The sequence below is a fragment of the Netta rufina genome (genome assembly GCF_964035555.1).
Source record: "Netta rufina genome assembly, chromosome: Z".
NCBI classification, from domain to species: Eukaryota; Metazoa; Chordata; class Aves; order Anseriformes; family Anatidae; genus Netta; species Netta rufina.
The window spans coordinates 34,756,241-34,762,259 of record NC_140126.1 but is presented as its reverse complement, the minus strand read 5'-3'; positions in this window follow the sequence as shown (position 1 = coordinate 34,762,259).

The following is a 6,019-nucleotide window of genomic DNA, read 5'->3' as shown; positions in this document are numbered from 1 at the left end:
TAGGAAAATGTTTGTAACATAAGTATGAATTTTTCTGGACTGGGTAAGAGAAGGATATTATAACAGTATATTACTGCATTCCAATAGCTCCCCTAATTGTAGGATATTTCACTAGAATTATATATGTATTCCTAATAGAGGCAAGGGTGGCACCATTTTGATTGTATTTAGTTTGTACCTATTTCTGCAAAATGCTGCTTGTGTTGAAGAGGACTGATTTCTGGAGGTCTGTAGAGTTGGGTGTCAATAAGGAATCAGATGTATTTCTACCCTTTCTTATTTACAGTGGAAATTTGCAGCCAGCTGTTAAAGTCTTTTTTTTTTTTTTTTTTTTTTTTTTTTTTTTTAAGTACTGCAAAATATAGAACTTAGGTTAATACTTGCAGAACAGAGTGATTACACCACTCATGTCATTGCCAGAGGGCTCCTTGATAGGCAGAATGGGAGTGGGAGGAGGATATTTCTCAAAATAAAATAATACTATTTTTTTTTTTTTTTCTGTATAGCAACACCTAAGAGGCTAAGTGGTTAAGTAAGGACAATCCCAGTCCAAAGCTGCACAAGCAAGCATAGATAAAACAGTAAATGCGCAAGCATATATAAGGCAATATTTTCTATGAAAATTAGTAAGAGCATTAAAAGACCAATTAACAGAACCATTAAGAATAATTCATTTTAGTCAGAATATTTCTTGAAGCAGGTGGGTTCATGCTGAAGAAAAGTAGATGGAGGTTATTGCTCTTGTCTTTCTGCCTATCAAAAGACAAAATGTAACAAAATCTCTGCAGAGGAGTCTGAAATATAAATCCTAAAGACTCCAGTAAGAAATTTGCTTCTTAGAGTGCTTGCAGCCCAGAAGATGAACTACATCCTGGTCTACATTAAAAGAGGAGTGGCCAGCAGGTTGAGAGACATGATTGTCCCCTTCTACTCAGCCCTTGTGGGGCCCCACTAGTAGTGCTGCATCCAGGTCTGGGCCCTCAGCACAAGAAGGATGTGGAACTGTTAAAATGGGTCCAGAGGAGGGCCACAAAGATGGCAGCACCTCTCCTGTGAAGATAGGCTGAGAGAGTTGGGGCTGTTCAGCCTGGAGAAAAGAAGGCTCTGGGGTGAACTCATTGCAACTTTTCAGTACTTGAAGGGGGCTTATATAAAAAAGGATGGGGAACAACTCTTTGCTCAATCATATATTGACAGGATGAAGGGGATTGATTTTAAAGTAAAAGGGGAGATTTAGATTAGAGGTTAGAAGGAAATTTTTTCACTCAGAGGGTGGTGAAGCACTGGAACAGGTTGTCCAGAGAAGCTGTGCATGCCCCATCCCTGGAGGTGTTCAAGACCAAGTTGTATGAGGACATGGTCAGCTTGATCTAGTAGGTGGTGCCCCTGCTTATGGCAGGGGCATTGGAACTACATGATCTTTGAGGTCCCTTCCAACCCAGGGCATACTACGATTCTATGATACTATAATTTTCTCTGTAGTGAGCTTCAGGTGTGGGATTAGTCCATAGAATTCTACTAAGGAGGGATGTTTGCATGTTTTCTGCCACTCTTTTTCCAATCAATATTAGAAATGAAGTTCTGGTACCAGGAAAAATGAGAAAATAAAAAGATATTTTAAAGTCTTTCCAAAATTCTCTCAAAACTAAACAAAAATCCACTTAGTGTGCTAAGTTAAGCACATTTAGACTGTAAAGAACTGTGCAATACTCAGGTTGTCTAGAAGAAAGCTCACTCAGGTGTAACTAGCGTGCCTAAATTTACACCACTATGTTAGTGAAACACAGCACGTGAACTTTATAATACCTCTACTGAGGTGGGGAAAGTCACTCATTAAAATATAGAAACCTTTAATCTAGCATCAACAGGGGATAATAGAGGTTGTGTTTCAAAGAGAATCAGACATGATTTCTCAGAAAAACATGTATTAGAATTGCAGTAACTTTGCGCTTTTTGCATTCACCCAAGACTTCTGAAGGAATGGTGGCTAAGCCTCTTCATGGTAAATGACTGTCCAGCTACTTAAAACTTATGAAGTAGAGGCGAGAGCTGAATTCAAAAGAAAATATATTATGTAAATACATTTCAGAAAAGTCCATCCTGAAATGCATGAGAAAGCTTCTTTGTTCACATAATTTGTGGAAGACAGGCCAAGGAGGGCCAAAAAAAAAAAAAAAAAAAAAAAGAAACAAAAATTGGGTTGAAATATGAATTTTCTCATTGTTGTGGTATAGGTGGTATACCACATATATATATATATGTGGTATATACACCTATATATATAGGTGGTAGCCTATAAGTGTGAAAACACTGTAAATGTGGAACTACACAGTAATCATGTAGATGACTCCCAACCCCCCCTCCCAATCTCCAGGTATGCAGGATGGGGAAAAAATTCTTAAAAGAATGGTATTTTTAATCTGTTAGAAATTATTGGAAAATCATTCCTTCAGATAGTGGTATTTCTTTTATTATTGTTTGATAAATTACACTGGAAATGCAAAACATGTAACATTTAGCTTATTACTATTTGGTTTTGTTTTGATTGGCAACCTTCGGCATCAGTCAGGACAGGTTTCTTGTTTCTACTTCATTGTTAATGCTTTCGTGATTCCTTCGATTTTGCCCTGAAGAAACGATTATTAAATTTGGAGGAAGTTAGAAAAGGCCTGGACTTTTCAGACGTTTCCAAAATTTTGACCTCTGGTGCCACCTTGTGTGTAATTTGAGAACGAATGCTCAAACAAGAGGAGGTAATGCTTTCCACGTCATTGCAATGACAAGGCCTGACGATTAATGTGGAAAAAGGTGGAAAATGGGACCTTTTTTTTTTTTTTTTTTTTTTTAAGAGTTCTGGTTTCAAATGGAAAGAAAGGGAAAAAAGGAAATAGCACTAAATATAGAACTGTTATAGAGATGTACAGAACTACCTCAGAACATAGACTAAAATTTGTGCTAAACATTTGTAGTTCTATTTCTGAAGAGAAAAAATGATTGCTTACATGAAGTTCCACACTTGAGAGAGACTTACCATGGCCTGGTTTTCTGCAGTTTGCATAAGACACAGGAGGCTGAGATGTTTATGAGATTATTATTCAGTAGATTTAGATTTGCGTGACACAGAATAAGGACAGACATCCAATAGTTCCTATAGCAGAATGTCCTCTGGCAAAGTGATACAGCTAAGCATCTCTGAGTGCTTGCTGAGTGTAAGGAGACAAAGACATCAAACAGTTTTTGGAAATTAAACTGTTTTTCCATCCTTTTTGACTTGTGCAAAATGTTTTCAGTTACCATTTGCATTCAGTTTTTTGCTTCTTTTCAGAAAAATCATTGGAATAATATATACTAAAAAAGTTTTTTGAAAATCTGACCTTTAGTTTTTCAGTGTCTTGCCATTCCATCTGTTAAAGTCTCTTCTTTCAGCACGTCCAAGTATAGTCAGGCTAAACAAACATTGTGATGAACTGAGATATTACAGAAGGCGTGACCATAGATAGAAAAAGTGACCGTCACCATCTTTAGCATTACTTTCTTTTCTATTTTTTACACATTTGTATATCAGGGTAATTCTGGATTATTTCTGATAAAGCAGGGCAGAAATTAGATCTTGTTTGTTCTTTTTTTTCATACTATGTTGAGATTTTCATTAAATTGTTAACTGTGATAGCAGAGTAGGCTTCCTGAACAGCTGCAGTGATTTAATATTGTCAAATACTCATTTATATGACTCCAGTGAGAATAACCTGCATATGCAATTAAATGTTCAGTGCTTATTTTAGATTCCTGATGTTCTTTCCTTCTTAAGTACATTAAATGATTGTGGACCATTACATATGTAAAAATATCTATCTATCTATCTATCTATCTATCTATCTATCTATCTATCTATCTACCTATCTATGTACATATATATATAATTTAATTTATATGCATATAAATTTCCATTTGATTTTTTTTTCTAAATAAGTGATGAATGTAAATTGTTGAATTAATAGAAGGCTTGAACTGCTTACTGCTCAATTTTATCTGATTTAAAAGTTCAGCAATTACCACTCTCCCGCCCCCAATCTCTTACCATATTCTAATCTATTCTAGAACCTGGCTACTGGTTCTAGACGATTTCAATTTCTTAATATTGATGATTTAAATTTCTTAAAAGTTTTTTGGAAGGCTACATCTGACTTCAAAAAGTCCAACTACATTGAAAATATCTTCTGCTATTTTTGTTATTTTATGGACAAAACAGAGACGGTTGCTTAACATTTTGTTTGTGAATTCATTTTTAATTATGAGGATGAGAAGATTTTTTAAAATTTATTTTTCTGTGTGTCTTACATTTCAGTTAGTGTGAAGTTGTTTACAGATAAATGTTTCTGATTTACAATCTGTTTCACTTCCAGACTTGTTTATTCTAAAAGATAAGCACATATGAAAAACACCATAAATTATTTATTATTCTTGCAAACAGTACTCTGTTCTTCAGAAAAGTCTTGGGGGAAATTGATAGATTTTTTTTTGCATTATTTGAAATTATCAATATGTGACAGTGTATGAAAAAGTTGTTTTCTTTTTGACTGAAGACAATGTCATTAGCTTCTAGAAAGTATAAACCATGATACTTGGCCTTTTGGAAAATGGGAGGGTTTCATTTTTGTTTGTTTTTTGTTTTTATCTATGGTACATTAGTCAGGTCTGATTCTCTCTACCAAATGCAGATACGAAGACATGCAATATCGCTCAAACTTTCTTAATTCCACTCTGCAAAATGTAAATTTTAGAGTTTGGAATATATAATTTCAAACTATTTTCATATATATATATATATATATATATATTTAGCATTTTAGTGAGGAAAATGCACAAATACACTTTAATAAATGCCTACAAATACACAATTCAAAACACACAATGTTAAAGACACCTGTCTCCATAGAGTAGTTCACACAAGATATATTCCAAAAAAAAAAAAAAAAAAAAATAGAAAGAGAGTGAAATACTTTCACGAGAGCATCTGTACTGTTAATTTCATACCTCTAGAGATTATTTTTACTTTTTCACTTAATGCAGAATATGAAAATGCTGTCCTAAATTAGTTTCTATGTAGGAGATACTGTCTATACTTTCTAAAACCACTAGATGTAGCTGTTGACACTTGCAGAAGAACGACTCTTTTCCTAACCCCTCCCCCCCAAAAAAGAGTTTGCTTTTTTTTTTATATATATATATATATATATATATTTATAGTTTGTTTTTTTTTTTGTTGTTGTTGTTGTTTTGTTTTGTTTTTGTTTTTGTTTTTGTTTTTTCTTTAAGTCTCCACTTGGATTTTGCTTAGAATGTTAGGGATCCTCTTTTGCAGTACCTCGTATTCTCAGTCCTTCCATTAAATATGACACCACAAGATAAAGTCCAATTAAAGTATGACATACGTTGTTATGAACTAATTATTAAGCAAAGCTGTTTGAAAGTCAGGATGTGTGCTTCCCTGTGTAGGCCTGACATAACTACTGTGCTGTAGTGCAGGTTTCTCATGCAGCATCAATGCATTTTACATAGCTAGGATATAGAAGTAATCCGATCAGCTGCAATTGCTACAATACCAGACGGATCCCTAAAAATAGAAGACCTCTAGTAATCTGTCTAGATTATTTAATTCAGTGACCATTTGGCAATATATCAGAGAATGCTTGCAGAACTGATTTAAAATATATCATCAGGTTTTATTTTCATGGACTTCTAGAAGTCTTCCATATTTTGTTCTGCCATTTTCATGCAAAGTATATTTATAAAGACATCTGATTTTTCTATGTCACATATTTTTTTTCCAGTCATAATAGAATAAAAAATGGTATTGACAATGCTGTTCTGCAATATTTTATTATAACGGTTTAATTAGAAAAGTACAAAGTAGAAATATGAATTTCTTCATCAACAAAAATACATTGTATTTTTCAGTGTAAAAACATATACATCACTTTTAATATCACTTTCCTCCATAATGGTTAGGAGAATTATT